Source organism: Pinus tabuliformis, chromosome X (genome assembly GCF_031772625.1).
Source record: "Pinus tabuliformis cultivar Carrire ecotype Pingquan chromosome X, CPIR1, whole genome shotgun sequence".
Taxonomy (NCBI): domain Eukaryota; kingdom Viridiplantae; phylum Streptophyta; class Pinopsida; order Pinales; family Pinaceae; genus Pinus; species Pinus tabuliformis.
The window spans coordinates 211,452,783-211,478,267 of NC_142308.1; the positions used below are offsets into that span (position 1 = coordinate 211,452,783).

General features: G+C 36.4%; 1 pseudogene; it reads left to right on the plus strand.

Moving 5' to 3' along the window:
- Window positions 1-6,229: 6,229 nt before the first annotated feature.
- On the plus strand, window positions 6,230-17,208 carry LOC149139107 (transcription elongation factor TFIIS pseudogene; annotated as a pseudogene).
- The last annotated feature ends 8,277 nt before the right edge of the window (window positions 17,209-25,485 follow it).

Sequence of the window (25,485 nt, forward strand, 5' to 3'; positions counted from 1 at the left end):
GAAGCTTCCATTGCCTCTCCACCTCGCGGAATGACACCGCCATTTGTCATTTCTCGCCCATCGCACCCCATAGAAGGGATTTTTGAAATGCAACGCACCCACACAGTGTACTTAGGTGAGATGCAACGCACTTGGCCTGTGGAGCAGCTCAAATGATCCTGTTTTGACCAATTCTCAGCATTTTTTCATGGAGGACTTCTGGGAGAAGCTGTAATCAGTTGACCTTGTTCCTTTAGGGGTTAGAACAACACTTTTATGGACTTAGGAGCCCTTGGTTTATGGACATTTCATGCTTGGGGTTGCAGTGCCCAAAAATGTCTATAACAGTTGCCCCCTAAAGCATGAGGTCGTTAATCTTTTGATGTTGGGTGAAATGCTTTATTATGAGGATCTGAAGTTCTTTCAAGCTGGGAGGAGACCTGTAATAAGATACAATACAATACATTATCTTCATAATATTTTCATGATCTAGCTGAGGCGGGCATTCCCATGCTCATCTTTATAAATTCACTTTCATGTACATAAGATAGACAATCGTCTGAGTGTTGACTGATGATTCTGATAGAGCCATCATCCCTTTGATTGGATGATTATCTGTGCAACAATGATGTACATTTGATGTCTTTATTTTCCTGAATATATATCGCAACCCAGATGGATGAAACTAGATCCGGGGTCTTCAATCTTGTTCGATTTTCACTCGAAGTACAAGTCTATCCATGTGAGAGATGTTCTGGAGTCGAACATGGAAAGACATCGCTTGATTACCAGCCAATGATATAAGTTGTTAACAAGCACGAGAGGAATCACCGATAATGATAATGACCCTCAAGGTACTGCAGTACAATTCACGTGGTGTGAATAAAGGACTTGGCATCGAACACCACGCAAAATATTTCGGTCGAAGGTCATTGATGTAAACCTGCCGCCGGAAGTGAGAAACTTGCCATTGAGGCATGCGAGCTTCAAAGTACTGAATGGGGTGCTCCTAGATCAACTTCTTGGATAATGAGCTGATGTCGACAAGAAGTGATCTGTCACAGGAGGGCCTTAATGAATCCCACATCAATGACACGGAACAGAGCAAATGATTTTAATGGAGGTGAAAACGATCTGGTGATATAAGGTTTAGGGTGGCGGTCATGAAAGAATGGAGTATAAATGTATTGTAGTGGGTGAGACACAGGTGAATTCTCTGAATGACTTCTCTTGAACATATCGGCGACACTAATGTGATGGATTGGTAGAATTAACCTCGAATATGGATGGTATGATGGGACCATGGTGATGTGACCGGTGAATGAAACAACCCAACCCGACTTGGATGCGGAGTGAAAGTGTCATGTTAAAGAGCGACTTGCTACCAACAAAGTTTCTTCAAGTTTTCTTTCCAATTTTTCCCCAGTATGGTCGCCATTTTGTTACAGGGAAAAGTGTCTACTCAGAACTGCTTATCCCACTAAGGTGTGATAGCTACCTTAGAAACAAACAAAGTAAAGCTACTTTTGTTTTTCCTTTATAAAGTATAGATAGAGAGGAACAAAGAAGACCAACCTCTGTCTTGCGCTAATCTCCTGGTTTGATTCCTCTCTTCCTTGATAGTCTTTCGCTACTTGTTCCCTTGCACGCCCAGCTTCATAGAGGACCTATAAGATCACAGTAGCATAGCACTATACAAAGACATGGATCTATAATCATAAACAATCTAGGATCAGATGTAAATTGACCATACAAATGTAGCAAACATAAATGACACAAGAGTATGGAGGAAAACTTGAATAGCTTTTATTGATAAACAAGAAAAAGCCAAGAGGAGTTACAACCAGTTGTTCTGACCTAGCATCAACCTCTCAGCAAGGAAGCCCATCTTCACCTCATACAAAGCTTAGATCACCCAACAATCTGATGTTTTTCTCAAGAAACCAACAACAATTCCTTAGAATATGCAAAATTCCAGCCTCTGGATCTCTGGGATGAGGGATCCATATATAGATATCTGTAAGGGAGATGAGTCAGCTTGTGATTTGATTAGTGTCTTCCCTCTGATAATTCTTGCTTCCACTTGGAGATTGATGATCTCTTACTCATCCTTGGTCGAATTCAGAGAGGCAAGTGTCACAGGAGAGGTTTCTGGAAGCTTCCATTGCCTCTCCACCTCGCGGAATGACACTGCCATTTGTCATTTCTTGCCCATCGCACCCCATAGAAGGGATTTTTGAAATTCAACACACCCACAGAGTGTACTTAGGTGAGATGCAACGCACTTGGCCTATGGAGCAGCTCAAATGATCCTGTTTTGACCAATTCTGAGCAGTTTTTCATGGAGAACTTCTGGGAGAAGCTGTAATCAGTTGACCTTGTTCCTTTAGGGGTTAGAACAACACTTTTAGGGACATAGGAGCCCTTGGTTTATGGACATTTCATGCTTGGGGTTGCAGTGCCCAAAAATGTCTATAACATTTTGGCAAGTACTTGGTTCTTTATTCTCTAGAACCTCTTTTGAGCACTTCTTTCTACTCCTTTTAGGCTTCAACTCATCTGCACCTTTTAGAACACAATTGTCCTCATGTACTTCAATCACAAACTAAATACTAGGTTCTGACCAACTCTTCTTTCACTTAGGAAGTCTTAGCATCTTTCATCATCCCTTAGCAATTCTACCCACATCGTTTATGGAATTACCTTTGTGAGCTACAAAAATACCTCTACAGTAACAAGTCTCCTTCTTGCTACATATGCATCGCTAAGCTTCTCTCTCTTCTAAGCTTAGTCTTTTAGCATCTCTCTCGTTCTTTCCTCTGGAACCAATTAAGCACTCCTTGCTCTAGGTTGTTGCAATCTTCTCACCTTCCTTTTCTGTCACCTGTGTATCAATGTTATTCAAACCAAAGATAATTCCCATGTTTTCAAAAGCTTTCTTCTTAGCTTCCTTCTGAGAATACTCTTATCCTCTCTATCCAACCTTCAGTTGGATTCTTCAGGTTCACTACCACTACATGGCTTCACAAGCAATCTCCATCCATTGTTCACATTTGAGCGAATGTCCACTTTCCTCAAGAAAATAAACATCATTGTGTTTTCTTCATGCTTCTGCAATCTCTTTATAAGAGTATCACTTACTCTCATCTTATCTCATGCCTTCTACTTATCAAATTCAAGTAACCTAATCTCCTATTGATTTTGCATCACACTTGTATTCTGCACAATTCTGCTTTAATTAAAAACAGCTTTAACTAGCTCTGATACCACTCTGATGCAGGTAAAAATCCGCGATACCCACAATATGCATATAAAATGAATAATATTATCTATCCCAGGACTTGCTTTGACCTGCTTCGTTAACCCTTCATCAGCTAAGGTTTAAGGCCGTTCATTTAAATCCATGAGGAATGATTTATTAACTAATCCATAGTCTACCCTTAATCCATCGTTTACATCGGGGTTGTATACTCTCCCTTCATTAAAATTTAATCAATCCTTAAGCCCACACATATATAACCAACCCCACTCTATAACTATGGTTATTCATGGACTTACCCATAAACTTCCTATCAACGCTTTATTTCTATTATAATTTTTACATAATAGATATATTCCACAACACAAATAAACCATACCTTTTCACCTTTTCCTCGATCTTCGCACATTACCCGATGCTTTCCCTTATTGCAATCGCAATAATGGGGTTTCCAAAGAACTCTTGAAAATCTAGCATTCCGAACTTCGGACTTGTGATATGCGATTGCCTTTCCCCACCATTGATTTCATTCATCAAATCAACAGATATCACAATATCACATCACATCAACATGTTCTTCCATCTCCTCTCACAAGCAACGTACGACAACACAACCAAACTTCAAATACATTTAAAGCTGCGCCTATGACCTCTTCAGGTCCGCTCTCCACAAACTCTTTTTCCCTATAATCTCCACTGTCGATCTTACCCTCGATCCGACGGCTATACTTCTTCCCGATCAACAAATAAAACCGACACTTTATAATCATTGATCAAGATACGCTTGATCTGATGGTCCACAATGATATTGAGTGAACTACTTATGAGACGTTTAGCCGCTTTATGGACCCGATGAGAATTATAAACACTCAATCTATAGAATTTTAGGTCCGCCTTGTATTTAACATTCAATCTATTTATGGGCTGATATCTGTTGGAAGATAGAGGTCGTTAAGTCCTACAATCTGCGACCCTTCAACTGGCACGTGGGTTATCAACCTCTCAACCCCTATAGTTGACTATGACGTAAGTGTTGACTTTTATGATCAACAGCTGAGATCAATTGCACGACATCAACCATGATCAAGGGGATTTATTCTCTCCTACCCCTGCAACTCTTTACTTTGGGTTCATGCCATTTCTTCAATGTTCTTTTCTAATGTCGACTTTCTTCAGGGTTATGGTCCTTCGTTGTTCTGCCACAACTCACTATTCCACTTGCGCCTTTATGCTCTTCCACCTTCACTGTAGCACTAAAGGCTTCCTTTTGTACTGTCCATGTGTACAAAGCCGTAACACCTCTCTATGGTTTTTTGCTCGAGCCTCTTGCTGACTAACAATTCTACCCATTACTTCTTTTGCTTGATTTGTTATTTCTAAGACAACTCTACCCACAATCACAATTCTAGAGTTACCTCAACAACTTCTACCCAACTGCAGTTGGAATTTGTACTGTTACTCTTCTCTGTATTTCGCCTCTGATTTTGGATATACACATGCAACCTATGTTACGCAGAATCACTCTAGCCACACACAACTTATAATTCAATTACACAGTACACATTGTCCAAACTCTGAATCAAGCTGGCTGTATTAATAAATGAGTATTTACACAAGAGTCTCTCTCTAGCCTGATTTTTTGATCAGTAGCCTTTCTTCTCTCGCCCGTAGGCTTACAATCTAACTCTTTGACTCACTAGCTGCTCTCTAGCTACTTCTCCAACTACTTCTCTATGCCTTTTAGGCTTACATTTTATACAAAAGGTTTTGTTGAACTAATTCTAGTTCAGATCCTTAATCTGCTGAACTAAATCCTAAATATCCTCTAAGTCCACTGTTAACTCCTACTTATCCCTAAGAATCCTCTCTAGCTCGTCAAATTATGAAATCACTTTCTAGTCCAAGACTTAAAATTAATTTCTAACTCTCTCATCATCATTAATCACTCATGTTCTCCCACATCCGAGAGAATTTACAAATATCCTCACAATATCTAATTAATTCCTATTCTAGTCACTTGAAACATTAATAACTACATACATAGGAATCCAACTTCCTTGAAAACGCAAGACCCCTAAGTTAACTAGACTATGATGAAATTGTTGAGTTGAATGCTCTTGCATCATTAGTTCTAGCCACTACATATTCATCATGTCTCATTACAACCTTTTTAACAAAATTTTCGTATGATTTAAGGTGTGTGTTATGAGATTCCCTAGTACAGTGGTATCATCTTGGGTAGGTAGTGAGTTTATTGTAGAGGTTGTTATCAGTAAAGTTGTAACTTGTAAGTTATAAACAGAGTTGGATGTGTAAGCTTTAGATTGTTTGTCCATACCCTTATGCAAACGTCTTCTTTGATTGTTTTATTTTGTGTTGTACAAGTCAAGAACATGTCTTTTTAAAATTATTATGTTGGCACACATTTTTATTTATTTGAATTGTAAATTTAACTTGCGGTGCATGACATTTTCTTTCAGCCATTTTCTTGCACTAAAATATGTTTATGTTATGACATAAATTGAAGAATGTAAGTCCATGTTTACTTATTGAAGATGGATGTTTTTCACATGCTTATCTGGATGGTTGTTGTGAACTATAATGTAAAGCTTCTTTTACTCTGGGTACTTCATTAGGGTTTTTACCGTGGAGAAAATATCTGAAAGAAAAGTTTTGGTATCATTTGTATAATTTTACTTTCTCCTTCATTTTCTTTGCTCTTTTCCTTTATCTTTGAATGGTTCTCTTAAAAATTTACCTCTATCTTGAAAGTTTAGTCTCATTCTCTTTTGATGTCCACTAGTTTGGCTAATTCATCTCTCTATGTTTAATGGACCTTTTAAAGGTACCTTTTTCTTTGATTTAAAGTAGTCAAGGTAAACTGTTTAGTTCATGAGTGTGCAACTTTTTTAATACGAATTTTTTCTTATGGATGCTAGTAACTTCATTTTTTTATGATACTTCTATTATTAGGTTGGCAAATACCCCTGACTTCTCACAAATCATCCTCAAGTAATTATTTGTGTTAGCCATTGGCTTACTTGATTCTTGGAAGAAGGTTGTGAGAACAGAAACTCTTGTTAAGAATGGAAACAAAGCTACAAAGTTAGAAGATAAGTAGTCCAAGACTATTAAAGTGGAGGTCAATGCTATTAAGAAAGAGTCTATAAAGGTTGAGAAGAAACCTAAGGAAGAAGAAGCATCTATCAACAATAACAAGGTATCATCCTCTTCAAATGGACCTCCAAAGCTAACAAGTATGATTATGTGTGATAACACAGTACGGGAAACAAAGCTACAAAGTTAGAAGATAAGCAGTCCAAGACTATCAAAGTAGAGGTCAATGTTGTTAAGCAAGAGTATGTATAGGTTGAGAAGAAACCCAAGGAAGAAGAAGCATCTATCAGCAACAACAAGGTATCATCCTCCTCAAATGGCCCTCCAAAGATGACAAGTATGATTAAGTGTAATAACACAGTACGAGACATGATCCATGAGCTTCTTCATGAGGTTTTTAGCAAAGTAGGTAACAAAGCCGAGGGTGACAACCTGGTGAGAGAAAATGCATGTGATCCAGTACGAGTTGTAGTTTCTATTGAGACACTGACATTTGAAAAGTTAGGGATGTCTACACTAGTATAAAATGAGAAATTAGTGAATAGGTGACTATAAAATTTAGTCACCACATCTGTTCCAAGTGAAATACTACAAAAAATGAGCAATCTTAAGTGTCCAAACTAAAAATAACTAACATAAATCACTAATTTAGTCTAAGAACAAAAATACAACTACCTAACAAGTACCACAATAATATGAATCATTTTTTATGTTAGTAGTCTTAATTGTGTCAAGCAATCTAAACATACAAGCAATAGGGGATTGAAAGGCTGTAAAAATTATTTTATGTATTTTAAAAAAATCTATTCGTTGAATCTAATTGGATCTAGTTCCAATTTGAAATTAATTTTAAGAGGAATTTTAATTTTTAAGACTATAATATGAAATAAAAACTACTTTAATTTCATATTAACCAACATAGAACCATCTTAACCCTAGATCTATAAAGTCTCAAGAGGGATCCAATCTCTCGAGATGCAAACTTTTTTTATAGTGCAAAACTCTAGGAAATATTTGCACCTCGAGAGATTGGATCCCTCTTGACACTTGATAGTTATAGGGTTAATATGGATCTAGGTTGGTTATATAATAGTTTTTAATATCTATATTTGTCTTTTTGTCTCTTTGTTATTCCTTCTCTCTATCACACCCGCCAAAAATACGACACTCTCTCTCCCTCTCTTCCGCTTCTCTGTCTATCTCTCTCTTCCCCTTACCTCCCTATCTATCTATATCCTTTTGTCTATTCCCTCCCACTCTCCTCTCTGCCTCACTCTCTCCATGACTCCCTTGTCACCCACTCTCTCTCTCTCGACCTTTCTTCCTCTATTTTTTTTGTGTTCCCTCCCTCTCCTGCCCCCTCCAATTCCATCTCTCTCTCTCCATATCTCTATCTTCCTTACTATCTATCCCTTATCTCGCACCTCCCTCTATCTCTCCCTCCAAATCCCTATCTCTCTCTCTCTCTCTTCTATGTAACTATATCACTATCTCCCCCCTCCCTTCACATCTCCATCGCTATGTTTCCATCTCTCTCCTTTCTCGTTCTCTCTCTATCTCTATCCTCTCCTATTCTTTCTCTTCCCTACTCTCCGCTCTACCTCACTCTCTCTCCATCTCTCCCTTCTCACTCCTCTCTCTCTCCACCTCTATCTCTCTATGTATTTTTTCTTTCCACCCTATCTCTCCCACTCCAACTCCATCTCTCTCTCTCTCTCTCTTCCTCACTCTCGCTCCCTCTCTGCCACCTCATTCTCTCCGCCTCCCTCCCCTTCACTATCTCTTTATATCTCTCTCTATCCTCCAACGTTTTCACTATATCCCTCCCTCTCTCTTCCCCCTCCCCAACTCTCTCTTAAATTTGATCACATTGTGTCGTGTTTAAGAAATTATCTGAATTAAAAAAAAAATTGGTTGTAAAATATTAAACTTATATTTTCGATCAATCATGTCAAATAAAATAAAATAATGAAAAAACTTAGAAAATCATGAACTATATTTAATCTATTATAATTAGTCAATTTTCTTTCTCTCATCCCTTGGATCCTTAGCTAAGATGGATGTATGCCGGTTCTTTACATATATAGAACCGGCATAGATCCATCATAGCTTAATTTTATTAAAACCTTAATTTAATTTTAATGGGAATATGTTTAGTAGTCATGATGATAGAGGGTTTAGATATATCTCAAATAACATTTTCCCCTATAGATTCAATTAAAAAAACGTTGTAAAATTAAATTAAAATAAAATATTTTTACTATGAAATAATTTATGGTTTTTTGGCATGTGGTATTGATAAGCCATGGTATTGACCCATTGTATTGTAACAAAGCCGATTTACAAGTTAATATCCATGGTAAAGTGAGGGTGAATACCCATGGTTAACAATCTTGTCATATTGTTATAAAACATTTTTATTGTGAAATAATTTATGTTCTGTGGGTATGTGGTATTGATAATCCATGGTATTGACCCATGGTATTGTAACAAAGGTTATTTTTTACAAGTTAATAATATATACCATAATGTGAGGGTCAATATCCACATTTAAGAATCTTGTCATATTGTTATAAAATATTTTGTTTGTGAAATACATTATGGTTTTTGGACTTGTAGTATTGATAAGACATGGTATTGGACCATGGTATTGGCCCATTGCATTGTAATAAATCCTATTCACAAGTTAACAACATATTAAATTTTATTATTTTTATTAATTTAACTTTTTATTATTAATTGAGGCCATATTTAAATGTTTACACTCATCCAATATCACTTTTAACTTCTTCTTATTTTTAATTTAGGATCCTACGCAAAAATAACAAATTCTTATTCAAAATAAATCATTTAACCCAATTGAAATTTATATATTTTATTTTATATTATAAATATTTCTTTTATTTTTTCCATTATAAATATTTCTTTTCTTTTTCATTTCTAGTTTAGTGCTAGGTTCAAATAAAATATTTGCATATTACAACATCACATTGTAGCACTGCATTTTTCTCTGTCTTGTCTATATTTGCGTGGAAATGCCAGAAGAAGGAAGACCATCAACACGATCTATGGATTTCATGGGATTCGAACCACAAATGGAGTTTTCATTGGAAACACCTTACGAGAGCATCAATGATTAGATGGAGGAAGGGCAAGGTCATTGGGGCTAGATATTTTGGCCATTTGTACATGGGTATGAATTTGGACTCTGGAGAGTTCCTCCTTTTTACTAAAAATGATTTTTGTTCTTATGGGTAAACAATTTCGAGGGTTTGGCCATTTGTACATGGGTATGAATTTGAACTCTAGAGAGTTCTTCCTTTTTACTAAAGATGATTTTTGTTCTTATGGGTAAGCAATTTCAAGGGTTATATGATCAAAGCATAAATTTTATCTAGAGTTGAGGGTTTAAAGATTATGATAATGCAAATCTTGATTGCGACGAACAATTTATCAAAAGACAATACACAAGTAAGCATTTTTCATGTCCTTATTTTAAAAATGGTTTAATGATTATGATAATGCAGATCTTGATTGTGACCACAATCCATCAAAAGACAATGGACATATAAGAATTTTGGATGTCCTTACTATAACAGATCAGTTCACTCCTCACTAACTTTTCTAGGGTCAGAATGCATGAAATTTTATTTTTTATTTTCACCTTTTTTTTAGTGGTTTATTGTTTGTGTAATCGAATCTACCATTCAAAAATTCAAAGGGCTTGAGTGATGCAAGAAAATTTTCTAGTAGGATGCAAATACTAGACCTTCCTCAAACTTTGTTACATGAAATTAAAATTTCTTGTAATCATGAACATAAAATATTTTCTGTTTCATCCTTAGATTCCCATCTCAATGCCTACAGTTTTAAACCATGTTACTATATTTTAAGTAGAATATACTTAGATCCATTAAACCTAATAACTCTCAAAAGCTTAGGTTAATTTCAACTAAAAAGAAGGAACCTGAATGGGTTTTGCAATTTAGACTCATTGCATAGAGAAGATGATTAAAAATGGAAGAACCCAAATGGTTTGATAACTTTTACCCACCCATAAATTTCCAAGACCTTTGTTGGGATTTTGAACCTAAACAGAGAGGGTAGAACTAGAAGATGAGCTTGGATGAGTGGACCCTAAGCTGCTTGATACTTTTTGAAAGTTGGGCATGCCCTTGAATAGAAAAAGGGATTGACCAACATTGTTGTAGATGTTGATTTGACAATGTTTTCATTGCTACCATTGATAGGTAGACTCTACAGGAAGTTGGGGTTATCTTTTGTTCATTATAAGAGGTAATTCAGGAGTATCTTGATCTAGTTAGAATGTATCTTGGTAGGGTTGTTCCTCCTGCTGATAATTTTTATGATGCACTGTATTTTTTATTTTTAGTGATATCTCCTTCTATTAAATCGCCAAGAAAACCTTGTCACCCATGGAAATATCCAATTATTTCAGGATGAATGAGATGGAGACTAGGCAGTTTGAGAGGACTCTTATTGTTGTATATGAGAGGAGTTCTTGGAGGTGAGAGGAGTTTTGTGACATATATTGAAGGATGCACTGCACCATTTATGACACCAATCATCTCCATGCCACAGTAGTGGATCTCTATTGCAGAGAGGGAGCAACGATAAAGTATTACACTGTAAAGAATTTGTATGTCAGGGAAGAGGTATGCATATGTAGGACTTATAATTTTATTACGAAAAGAGGTTTGTGTGATGGAGAAAAATCAAGGATTTCATGGACCTAAGTATAGACTGGTTTGACAATCACTTTGAAATACTCAATCATTGTTTTGAAAGGCGAAGATGTAATTGGAGAGTTCTATTTTGTTGCCTTGAAAAATAAATATCAATAGGGGGGCATAAAGATGGTCCATATAGGGAGGAATTGTCTCTAAAATTATATCTATAGGAAAGTCAAGAAACTACTAAAGAGGATTAGTGCAGGTGCAAAAAAATTCTCATATTGCAAGGAACTTTCCATAGTGTGATTCGATGCTCATCGGTGACCAAGCAGTTGCAAAAACTTATTGTTACATTTAGGTACAATTTGAGTTTCATTCAAAAGACTGTAATTTCATTTATTGATATTCATTCTCATGTCCTTGTCTCTCTTAATTTCACTGTGGTATGTTGTGAATGGGTTAAATAATAAATCATATCATTGAGTAAAATAGACACCCACATGTCACTGCAAGTCATTGCGCATACTCTCTATTTCTTATACAATTAGAAGTGCGAAATATGATGTGTGCACATCTAAAAATCCTAGTAGGCATGATGAATCGAGTCTTAGCATGGAAATCGAAACCAAGAATCATAAAATATCAATAAATTTGTGACATAGAGTAAAAAACACAATAAAAGATTTTATGCCAACATTTTTTATTTAGTGCAAGATACTACTAATAGTTCATAACTTTTAGAGATGGTGGATGTCATGAAGATTCCCTCAAGCAAATTTACTGACATGAAGATAATATGGTAAGTGAAACTATTTACTTTAAATAGGTTAAATTTAGGTAATTAAAACAAGTATTAAAATCACTAGAAACACCACCCCTTTTTATTTTAAATAGGCTAAATTTAGGTAATTAAAACAAGTTTGAAAATCATTAGCAACACCACCTCGACATAATTTTATTTCCAGTTGTACAAGATAATATTGGATAAAATTATGAGCAGTTCCATTTAAATTGACCCTACATAAAATAACAAACAAGGTTGATGCTTTTAAAAGCTATATCCATCATTAAATATAAGATATGACAAGGATGGCTCATAGTTTTAAAGGCGATATCCATCACCAACCATAAGATAAGAGTTAATGAGATCAAAAAATGTTTGTCTTGATATAACATGTAAACATCATATTACTTATAAATCATGCATATTGTATCCTATTGTGCATATGTTAATTGTATTACTTCGGTGTAGATAATGTTTTACATTTAAATTGTCAAATATGTAGAAGTTACATTACACTATCTTAAATCCACACACAAACAAAATAGCAGAAATATGGCTGGGGAATGAGTAAGCGTTTTCAGAGTGCTTTAAAATTTCGACTTGATTGGTGAAGAACCAATTCAATGCTATTTTTGGAGTACTAAGTTATTAACCGAAGACAAAAAAAATTCCCCTTCCTTGGTGAAGAACCAATTCAATTATATTTTTGGAGTATTAAGTATTAACCGAAGACAAAAAAATGTTTGTCTCTTAAATGATTGAAAAAGGATATTTAGAATGTTATATAAAAGTTACATTTCACGTAGCTATATCTACCCTGACGTAACTATAATATTCCAACTCCATTTTTTTATATATAATTTACATTTCATGTACCTATAGAAGTTACATTTATGTGTTTTAGATAGAATTTACATTTTACATAGCTATATCCACCATGAGGTAACTATGATATTCCAACTCCGATTTTTTCACATTTTTCAACATTTTAAAGATTTGTCTATTTTAGTGTGATTATGCAATTAAATAGTTTATATTGTTTGATACATCTCCTATTTGCAACATTTTTAATTTTTAAGTGGGCTCTTGGGTAGGTTTTTGTTACTACCATATATCATGTTTTAAGTAGATGGTGTTTTATAATTCACCGAAGAGACTTTAGGAGCAACCCTGAATTTTATGCTTGTTTCCATTATACATCTAATATTTGCAACCTTTTCCACATGAAGAATTCAATAGCCCACACTGAACATGAAGTACCTCAAAAATTTGATAATATCAGTTATTCTATTTCCAGAGGGAGATAGATCGAGAGAAGGCAATGACAACTATCATAAATGGCTTTTGTCGGGTTATATTTAATGAAATCCCACTAGAATTTGCTACTAAAGTAAATCAATTGATGAATTTGAATCTTGAAGGTAGTGTTGTATAGGTGTTGCAAGGCACACTATAATGCTATCTATCTACATTATTCTAATGCCATGAGATGGTGTCTCAATAACACTATTATCTAGTGACGGGTGCTAGATGTAGATAGCTTTCTCATGTCCTACAGGTAAATCATATCATTATATTTCTATGAAATCTCAGAATGTGTTCAAAGTTTGTCTGAGATAAGGAAATATATATGTACTCTTGAATTTATCGATGTTTTAATAAGATAAAGAATAAAATTGTGATTGAAAATAATTGGGATCTACCATATAAGTTTACTTTACTACATGGAATTCTTGATTTGCTAGATCCCAACTAGTTAGGGTTGAATTTATTTTTGTTGTAATGAGATTAAGAATAAAGTTGTCATTTAAATCACTAAAATCTACCATGTAAGATTTATTCACTACATGAAATTGTTTATTTGTTAGAGCCCAACTTATTAGGATTATGAACAGTCCTCTTTCATGACAATATTTATGAATGCTCTATTCTTTCTCAAAGAATAACATGTTACAGAAAGGTGGAAAATAAATGAGATGCAAATGAATGGTTTCTGTTTTAAAATGTGTGGAGGGAGTATAAAATCATTTTCAGTTGTGTTCAAATATTTTGGATCACCCACTAAAGTGCTTCATTTTCCTCCTAGTTAATTTCATTTCTACTATCCCAATGCTTCGACGAGTCCTTCTCCAAAGTCATCTCTTAAAAATCTTGGAGGGGAATTGATTACTTGATTGGAACCCATGGATTACAATTTGATTAGGAGCAAGGGATGAGAAGGATTCACATTCTTCAATATATTCCATAAGTTAAAATCATATCGAATGATTCCCTTTCTGTTTAATTGATACGACAATCACTTGAGCATTTTTTAGGATTTTGAGGCCTTTGTCAATGAATTTTGTTTGCTGAAAGTTATGTTATCAATTAAAGAAACTAAATAAAAGGTGAAATGATGCAATGGAAGGATTTTATACTTTAGTGCCTAAGAATTCCTCGCTAATGTGAAGGGCTTGGTATTTTCTTGACTCAAGATTAGTTGCATTTTTCTTCCTAGCATTTCTTTTAATTTCATTTTTGTTGTGTTTATATTGTTATCCTTGAAGTTGGTGATCTATTATGTGTGTAATAGGAAGTATTAACTACTAAGCACTCTCAAAGGTGATATTGATGGATGACTGACTTTAAATGTCCCTACTTGACACTTTAGTATTATATGATTATGCAAACAAATTATTTATCAATATTAAAGGGAAGATGCTTAACGTGCAGTGTTTCTTGGCTTGTCATATAATTACTACATTTTGGCCCCCAATAATATATTTGAGGCTACATTTTGGTTGTTACTTGTCGAGCTTCCCTTTGGCTTAGAACAACATTGGGGATAAATGTCCATTGCATTGCTATTGGACATCATCAAAGAGGAATTCACCAAAAGAAGTAGAGGACATGGGAGCAACTGGTACAATGAGTGGATAACTACTAGAGAAACACCGAGGCACCACAATTTCTTGTGTATTTATATTCACTCGAAATTAACTAGTCACAAAAAGTACATTTTTTCCAAATATTTTCATGTATATAGAAATACTAAAAATGCAATTTCAAACTAATTATTCAAACTAATAATTCTCTGATATTCATAATTTATAATTAAATAGTATAATATGATTAATATTATAGGACACAACTATAGGGTCTGACTGTGAGGGGAATTGTGACAATATATATACACTTCTAATTTTATTAGACAAACATCTCTCAGAGTGTGATATCCATCCAACGAAATGTACTCCTGGAGGCCATTGTGGGATTGAAATTTTTTCTTTCAATGGACAAGTGGTGATATATTTTCTTAGGCCTTAGTGTTCTACTTCCCTAAGGAATTGACACTACTCACAACTAGTACTTTCATTCAACCAAGTGAGGTAGTCATCTTGGAAAGTTGAATTAGTTTGTCTCCACAATCCAATATGATGTTGGATCAATCTCATGATCCTAAACACATAGGTCATAATAGCGAGGATATTTTACTGCGGGAAAAATAATATCCAAATTTAAGGAACATGACTCTTTTACAACAAGGAATAAGGATATTTTTACACTGATTTATTTTTTCTCCATTTGTTTCCACAAGTTACCTATTTCCTGATATTTTTATCATGTAACTTAGTTGGTATGATTGGGCCTAACATTTTTTTGAATGTTGAATACTACATTCCTAAGTTGTTATTCTCTATGGTGAATTTTTATTTACTTGGTTTATACAGGTCATCTAGCCGCATAGTGGCCACTATCAAATGTTGAGGTATATGTCATATCAATATTTTATAGTCTACTTTATTTTATATTCAAATATTTATCATCTTTCATGTGTTATACTATGAATTGTATCTTCTTTCATTTTCATGAGAGGAACTCAATATTGATGGTAAGAAGCAACAATTGAAGGAAGAGAAGAATGATAACAATGGAGCGACAAATGCAAAATGAGAGAGAGAAGAGAATTTCTGTAGTGATATCCTTAGAGTCAATTTCTTGGATAAGACACAGTGTCAAGGCTTCAAAGTTATTGAATTCACTTGCAATGCTTTGGAAACATAGTTATAATGTTTTGAAATGATGAAACAATATTTCATGTGTAAATTATCGCCCAACCGATACTAAGTTGGAAACTCATATTGTAATACTTGATATTTTATATAATAAAATTTATATGGTTCAAATTATTTTTATTTTCACTTGATATTATTTAGTCTTGTAATTAACATATGTAACTTTGCATTATCATATTAGATAAACATGAAAATTTTATGGAATTTTAAAAAAAATTAGATGCAAAATCGTACTAATTAACTTATGTTGATTAATAATGAAGAGATAAAATCAATCTAAAACTACTGAATTACTAGTTTATATTAGTTAATGATGAACATGAATGAAATGAATATATGACTAAATTAGTCATTTATAATTATGATGAACGAACTTAAATGAAATGAATAGAAACTACTAAATCAGTCATTTATATAATGAATATGAAAATACCAAAAAAAGATAAATGACTATTGGAAATGATAAGTTTTTTTATTAAAATGATGACTAAATTTTGCATATATACGTCTATTAGTAGCTAATTTATAGTATCTTATATCACGACTAAAATTTAGTCATACTTCTTTGCTCATTAATTCGTTTCAAATGATGACTAAAATTTGCATATATATGACTATTAGTAGCTAGTTTACAATATCTTATAACACGACCAACATTTTGGTCATTAATTTGTTTTCTCAAGGATTCATATAGTAATATATTTTGTTATATAGTTTGTCATTAATTGCGACAATTAATGACTAAACCAATGAAAAATTAATGGCCAAAGTAATGACTAAATATACTACTAGATGGTAAAATCGAGAAAACCAATTAATGACTAAGCTAAAAATGACTAAAAGTTGGCTGCATTATAAGATATTGTAAATTAGCTACTATTGGTCACCGAATGAAAAATGGTTGTTTCTATGCGAATTTTAGTTGTTTCTTTAGTAATTTATTAGTCTTTTTGTACTAGTGCTACTAGAGCCTAGAAGTTGAAATATAGGTCCATCATGTTCAACCCGAAAGATGCAAACAATCCAGATTTGAGAAGGAGAGTTCTTCTTGGGCAAACTAAGCTAGAGAAGCTTATTGTGATGACAGTGGAAGAAATGGCTAGTGATCAATGAACTCTCGATAACAAACAGATCAAAGACAAGGTAGTTTTCGAGTGTGAGCGTGGGATAAATATTAAAGCTACAATAGACTAATTCCAGTGTGGTAAATCTGGTTAGCGGAAGTGTACTTACTATCAATTGCAAACAAGAAGTGCAGATGAGCCTATCACTACATTTGTCACATGTGTAAACTATAATAACCATTGGAAATTTTGCTAGTTTCAAGCGAGACTGGTAACTTGATAGGTGGAGAAGAATTAGGTTATTGAGATCTAGAGATTCATTGCCCACCCCTTGTTGGTTAACACTCTTAAGGGCACCCTTGATTGAAAATTGATATTTGTTACATATTTACTTGACATTAGTGTTATAGCTCCAAATCTCACTCTTATGGTTTGTGATGCTACACCCATGGCCTAGGGAAATCCCTCCTTCCAGACCTAGTCCAAAATCTAAAAAACAGTGTTTATTCCCTATACGCGACATTGCCCTGAGCTAAACGCGTGTATACGCGGGTATGTGTATACCCACCTCGCATATATGTCTTAAAATACTTAAAAAATTAAATCTCCTTAATTTCAGAGAGAGATCGCGGGTTTTACTTGGTGATCACCTGTTAGTGCCCGTGGCCCAACTGTTCTCAACAAATTCCCAACTAAAAAACTACTTTGGGAGAAGTATAAAAAGGCTTCAATGGGAAGGCCTGAGGGAGGAGAGAGGAGAGAGAAAGGTTATTATGCTGAGATTTCCCTAACCAGGTCTGAAGATCCTTGTGCCTCCTGCACTTCCCCCATTTTTACAGGAAACCCTTGTTTCCTAGTGTGCTGATGTCCATCTACTACTTGCAATATCATGGAGTAAGTCATGGAAGGAGTTTGTTAAAGGCTTGATACTGAACGAATCCAGAGGACGGTTCCACTTGGAGCCTACGAAAGGACAACTCAGGTGAAATTGTTCCTTTCTGTACTTTATTTGTCTATAATAAAAGAAACACATGTCGTTGTTCCTGATATAAATCTTCTTCATGTTTATGATATTCATGTTAGAATTCATATGTGAATGGTTGTTTAATTGCATAACTAACTACCTGTCTTTATAACATGAAGATGGTTTCTTTATAATGTTTAGTCCATATACTGTTGTACTTTCTTGAATTGATTGTTTTGCAGGTCAAAGGAGCAAAAGGAACTCCAAGAAGGGTTTGGACCCTGGAAGGACCTTCTCAAACGTAGGACCTCAAGTACACCCCTTATTGTAGAGTTTTTTTATATTAGCATTATGGCTGTATGGAATGTGTGTTTCTCTGTATAGACAACTTTCAGTCTGCTAGGGTATTAGCCCAAGACCCTAGGGGAACTTTTCCCCTAACAGAATTGGCAACTCCACTGGGGAAAGCATCATTGTTGTTCCTAGTTTGGGTGTGTTCAAGCCAATCAGGGCTCACCTATCTATTTTCTTGCTGTTGTTGTGTAGTCTGTTCCTGTAGGAACTTGAATTGTAAGTTTGGTCAGTTTCTTTAGATTGTTTTTTATTTTTTCATGAAATCTTTTATATACGCTGTTTTTCTTGCTTACAGAGGCATACATACGCATGTTTCCTTAAGTCAACCTATGTATACGTAGGTTTCCTTAGGCATAGTCATGTATACACGCAATCTCTACATCAGTACAGTCGCGTATATCTTGCAATTTTAAAGATTTTTTAAATATTTTTGTCTCTGAAGGTCTGTCTGCTGGTTTGATTCAGTCCTGAACAGTTACTTTCCAGTGTCAGTTGTTAGTTTTATAGAAAGTATCTCATTTCGAATTCTCTCTGATTGTGAAGTGTTGGTCTTGTCTTAGTTTTTGCAAGCATCATCGTTTTGTCAAGCACACAAGATTTCTTGTTAGGAGTCTTGGCTGCTCTGTTTTGTCAGAGCAGAAAGGTTGATCTCAGCCTTTGTGTCAAATCTTGTTTTGGTGACCTTTTGTGTTTTCTTGTTAAAACTACTTTTTGTGACCATCTACTTTTCTTGTTTTCGAAAGTTGTTGATTGACACTTTCTTGAAAATTGTCTTTTTGATCTTTTGGTCTTTGTTGCCAAAGCTTTCATTCCTGCTTTTGATTGTTAAGAGCATCTTTAAACACATTTCTTTTTTTTGAGTTTTCATCTATTGTGTGTTGTCGACTAGCAAAAGTGTTTGTTGCCTATTCTTCAATCATAAAGTTTCAGTCTTGTTGAGAGAATTTTTGAAAAGACATTTTTGTTTTTGCTTTTGAAGAAAACATTTTGAAAAAAACTTGGTTTTGCTTTCTTGAACTTTGTTTTGATTTGGTTTCCTTTTATTGAATGAAACTGCATTTTTGTTTGTTTTGAAACTTGTTTTTAGTGTTTAGACGAAATGAATGGTAGCATCTCATATTCCATCTAAACATTTTAAGTGGCAAAATAAAAATTGATAAACAAGTAACTTTCATTTCTTGATTTAGAGTAGTCTTAAGTTTTGCATCAACATGTACTCATTGCTTTAGGATAGATTTGCACATATTTTTAGGCATCCATAGCTCTGTTAACTTTTGTGACTGTGAAGCGTGAGTAAAAGAGAAGAAAAGAAAATTTGGTGTTTTTCTTGAAGTTCCTCTGAACCCTGTAGAAATTTCTTTTCATTGAAAAATGAAAACAAGTGAATTTGCATGTAGTTTGGTTTTCATTAATTTCTTTTGTGTCAAAACACCACTAGTTTCACTTCTGCTTATCCCTTCACTTAAAGAACAACCCATTTAAAAACAAGTGCTAACTAAAATATACTAGAACTTCTTATAATTGTCAAGTTAGACACACCAACAAGTTTTAGGATATTTTAGGGCCTTGGATTAGGTGAGTGGAGAGATAACTCTCCAAGGCCATTTAAAGTGTCAGGCATAGGAGTTTGAATAGTGAGTGAAAATCCAATAGCATTATGAAGACCAGGAAAGCTCCGGATCTGGGAGTTAAGCACTAGGGTTTTTGAAGACAGGGAAGAGAGATACCCCCTCTCCTACTTGTTTGATCTTACCTCACGACCGTTCCTCCTGGCTTCTGCAACGAGTTGGTATCCATAGTTGCTACTTCTAGGGATCTACACAGGCAGCTCTGGAGGGGAATCCCATGGCACCTGAGGTCGACGTTGCATCACTCTCAATAGTAGTACTGGAGGGCACCCTTGCGAAGCTTGGGGGCTTGCACCGGCGTAGGCTGTTGTTATGAGGTCAGCATAACTTCCTCTGTTACCTTCGCTGATAGGGCTGGGCCGTCATTATCCCAGACTATCTTTGGAAGGCCCCTTAATTCACTTTCTTGTGTTTTGGTGTCCGGTCCTAATCACCCGGATAGGAAATACTTGGGAGTTGTTTGACTGGCTGATATCTTTTAGGGAATTTATAGTGTGTGCTCTGTGCTCTTAGTTGGCCTAGCTTTCAATTTTTTGAGTCTTTATTTAGATATTAATAAAAAATTCAAAGTGGCTAACCGATCACCTAGATGGTCTTGAAGACTTAGTGGTCTTTCACCACCAATTTTAGAGCCTTCTCCTACAAGTCGCAGAGCTAATACTGTTGGTGGGTTTCGTCCCACAGCAGCTGATGCATCGGGGATCGATCCTTCTCTTGGCGACATTAGTGTTCAAGTAAGGGCTGGCATTTCCACAGAACAAGAGAGGAACATTCCAGTTCTTTCTCGAGTTCTCTTTCAAACAGAGAATAACATAGAGGTAGAAGAACTCTCAGAGTCGTTAGCGGCTCCAAATTCTCCCCTACCATCTAGCCATCCGGAAGTATTACAATATGTTGGGACTCTGATGCATAGACCGTCAAGTCCAAGTCACATTACCCACTTACCGTTGATGACCACTACTGGAAGCATGGCTTCTACTACAAGTGCTACAACTATGTAGACTCCAACATCAGTACAAGGGGGAGGAACGATTTCCATCTCCTCTGCTTCTTTGTTTGGGTCTTTTTCTAGCACATCTTTAGTTGGGTCTACCTCCATCCCGTCGACGAGTGGAAATTCCCAAACCAATGCTTTTAGTTCTGGATTCTTCCCATTTGGCACCCATTCACAGCGTATTTCGTCAGTTCTGTTTAGTGCCGCCACATCCATGATGGGTGGATCAGATTCATTCCAGGGTTTTCCTTTTGGAAAAGCTTGGACTAACCCTGTGGTTAGTGGCATGGGAACTGGGAATCCATTTTTCGGCCAACAAGGGGGTAGGCCCTACTCCACAGTTAGTTCGTTTCAAAGTATTCATCCCTTAGCTTCTACTTGGAATCTGTATCAGGGGTTATCAACTCCTTATAATCCTTTAGGAGGAATCTTTGCTGGTTATGGAGGCTTTGCGGCCGGAGTTGGTCAAACTTCGAATTTTGCTGGATCACAAGGCTTGCCTTTTGGTTCAGCTGGTTTTGCTGGTTACTTCGGGCAGCGTAGTGCCTTCCAAAATCTAGGCCAATCGTTTCAGAACTTTGGGAGCTCCGTCTAGTCTAGGTGGAATCCCCAAGGTCCTCCTAGGCTTCTGTTTCTGGCAACTTTGAACTTGTCGGATCTCACTAAATTAACAAACGATCCAATCAAATACAATCCAGCCTAGCCTCCGGTCCCAACCAAACTCCCTTCGAACATTCCAAAACTCGAAGCGAAGAATGGAGAACACACAGGCAACCATGTAACGACATTCCATTTGTGGTGCTCATCAAACTCCCTTATTGATGACTCGATTAGGTTGAGACTTTTTCAACCCACCTTGACTGGTAATGTGGCCAAATGGTATATATAGTTACCAGGGCGCAGCTTTACATCTTTTGCTAACTTAGCTAATATTTTCTTAAATCATTTCTAGTTTCCTGTCCGTTATGATGCCGGAACTGAACTTCTGGCCACTTTTTGTCAGGATAAGGCAACTCACATTTCTGACCATATTCAGGAATGGAGATGGAGAAAGAGGCTCATTAAAGCTGAAATCCCTCCATAGTACCATATCGAATGGTTTTTGAAGTATTTACAACCTGATATCTCTAAGGATGTCTCCATGTCCGAAGTCTATTCTGAGGAGCAAGCCATTTTTAGGGCCCAACAATTAGAATTGATCTACTCTCAGTCTGGGATCCTACAAAAATACTTGCCAAATGCTCCTGGGTCTAAGGTTGATATAGCCAAGTCGAAGCTAAGTCCCCATGCAGATGGTATCATTGGGTCGGTAGACATAAATGTTGTGAACTTGTTGAGCCAATTGCAGTAGTTGTCTTTGCAAACTGCCCCTAACAACCAAGTCACATTGTTTAACCCTCCGGCTTCCCAGCCCTCTTCGATTAATGCCATCCAATCTGATAACCCTAAAGGAAATAAAAATTCCAATGGGAAAAAGAAAGGAAGAGGTAAGAAAAAGAACCAGGATGGGAAGGCTGATGCAAATAAATCCGGCAATAATGCTGGTGGTGGTAGAAATGAGTCTAGAAAGAAAGTCAATTTTCCATGCAAGTTTTGCAGTGGAGACCATTTAACTCACCTCTGCCCCAAGATTGAAGATGCTCAGCACTTGTTAGGGCAGCAAGGGACTTCTAGTTCTCAGGCTATATTAACCAACCCTTTTCCCCATGGGCAACAACTTCTTTCTGGCACGAGTTCAAACCCTGGAACCTCCACAGTGGGCAACCAGGAAGGGGAAAAATTGTCAAATGTTTTCATGATGGGTTCTAATTTCCATGTGGCTACTCGGTCACATGATTACGGTGAAGCCGAAACTTCCAAGGACAAGACTGCTCTCGGAAATACCGACCTTCCTATTGAGCGACCCCCTGTCGAGACTATACCATGCATACCGAAAGGTTCTGCTAAATGCCCGACTATTAATCTTAATGCTAGGGCCACCCAGAACTACTCCATTGTTGAGGATTTGGCTCAGAATCCATGCACCATGTCCACTTAGGAGGTTCTCCAGTCGTGTCCGGCTCAATGAAGTGCTTTACTTTCCGCGATTGGGGCAGTTGATCCAACTAACTCTTTAGTGCCCACTTTCGACATGTTAAATGTCAAAAAACGACTCCCTCATCATATGGCTTTCCAAATAAAGTTTACATACCGGAAAATTAACATTTTTCGTACCGTTATTGATGAAGGAGGTTCCACGTGCGTCATGTCGATGTCATGCTGGAAGGCTATTGGATCGCCTTCGGTTGTTCCTTCACCTACCTTCCTGACTGCACTTGATGGTCATTCTCATAAGCTGCATGGGATTATCCCAGCCTTTCCTATATGTGTTGGGGGGAAGGTCATCAATATTGAAGTAGAAGTCATAGATGCTAACCTAGAGTACAATCTCCTCTTACGAAGGAAATGGGTATACGAAATGGACGCCATTGTTTCGACTCTGTTTCGTGTCATTTGCTTTCCTCATGAAGGGAAAATCATTAAGGTTGATCAATCGGATTATTGTCTAGTCGATCCTCAAGCAACTTTTGACTCTACTATGCCTTTAGTGGATAACCATCGCCTGCCTAGTGAGAATCTAGGAGTTGGGATGTATTCCTCATTCATGGGTACCTTTGATTTTCCCTCTCCTATTGCTAGAATCAATGTCGTTTCATCATCTAAGGAGTCTCCTCAAGAAGAGTTCTTTTGAACTCGTTATTTTTCAGACCCTCGAACCTGCCTTCACCTACGACCAAATTAGCTGAAGGACAAGTAAATGGAACGGAATTCCCTATGTCTGTAGCTGAACTTAGATATCAGTCTATCGTTAACTCTGCATATGACCACTCTACTACTTTTTCCGAAGAGGAGTTAGATGGTGATGTGGCCCCGGCCTGGAGCCTTGATTCTACCTCTGCCTTGGACTGCTTAGATTCGGTTTTGCCTGCTGAAGAAGAAATCCTCGAAGCGATGATGGGTATAGATTGACCTTGGGAAGACATACACCATTGTTCATACTTTCTTCCTCCATTACAGGAAGTAGAATCTAGGTTCTCCGAGCTCTTTACTAGTGATGTTTGTATGGTATCAAATCCTTTGGCTCCATCACGCTTTCGTGTCGAAGGTAATATGTCGGTGATTTGAAAAATGATATCTATAAACATCTCTAGGGACCCTAACGTGATCGAGAATCTCTTCATCGAAATCGAATGTTCCCCTAAAGAAATTGAAATTTACATCGACCTTTTCAAAGAATTTCGAGATGTATTTTCTTGGTCTTATGAAGAAATGCCTGGCATTGATCCTTCTATAGTTCAACATGAGATCAAAGCATATGAAAACGCCAAACGGGTCTATCAAAGGCTTCGACTAGTTAATCCTAGGAAAGCAGCAACAATTAAGGCTGAAGTTGAGAAGATGCTAAAGGCACGTTTCATATACCATGTTCCTCTTACTGATTGGGTTTCTAATCCAGTCCCTGTGGATAAAAGGCAAGGAACAATCTGAGTATGCATCGCTTTTAGGGACCTAAGCAAGGCTTGTCTAAAAGATAATTACCCCACGCCATTCATTGATCAGATTATTGATGAGTGTGCGGGTAATGAGATTTTTTCCTTCATGGATGGTTTCTCCGATTATAATCAAATTTCTATCCGTCGTGAAGATCAAAATAAGATAGCCTTTATATGTCCCTGGGGTACCTTTTCATACAGAAAGATGCCTTTTGGTCTTAAAAATGTTGGAGCCACTTTCCAACGGGCCATGTCATATGCTTTCCAAGACATTAAACATATCATCGAAGCATACTTGGATGATCTCGCTGCTTGTTCTTGAAAGAGAACTGATCACCCTAGTCATCTTCGAATGGTTTTTGAGTGATGTCATTTTTATAAACTCTGGTTGAATCCCAACAAGTGCATTTTTGTGGTTACGTCCAGTCAGTTGTTAGGGTTCATTATGTCAAATGAAGGGATTCAGGTTGATCCCTTCAAGGTTGAGGCAATAGTTTAGTTGCCTCCCCGGTCCTCAATTTGACAACTTCAAAGTCTTCAAGGGAAGGCTAATTTTCTAAGACGGTTTATAGAAAATTATGCCAAGATCACTAAAGGGTTTATGTGTTTTCTACGCAAAGGAGTTCCATTCATGTGGGACAACTTTGCGCAACGGTCGTTTGACACTTTGAAAAAGGCATTAGTCTTTGCCCTGCTTTTGAGTCCACAAGATTATGGTAGGGACATCCTTTTATATCTCGCTGCAGTAGAATCAACCATTGGTATGGTTCTCGTTTAGGAAGATGATGCTCTCACAGAGGATGTGATTTATTATTTGAGCCGAGGCTTGATATGTCCTGAACTTCGCTATTCTCCGGTTGAGAAGTTGGCTTTGGCAGCTGTCCATGCTATCCTGCAGCTCCGTCATTATATCCTTCTACACAAAACTTTTTCTTAGAGGCAATCAATCCATTTCAATTTGTCCTCAGTAGGCGAGTGATTGGGGGCAAATATAATCGATGGATAGTCATTTTGCAAGAATTTGATCTCAAGTTCTTGTTTTCCAAGTCTAAGAAATCCA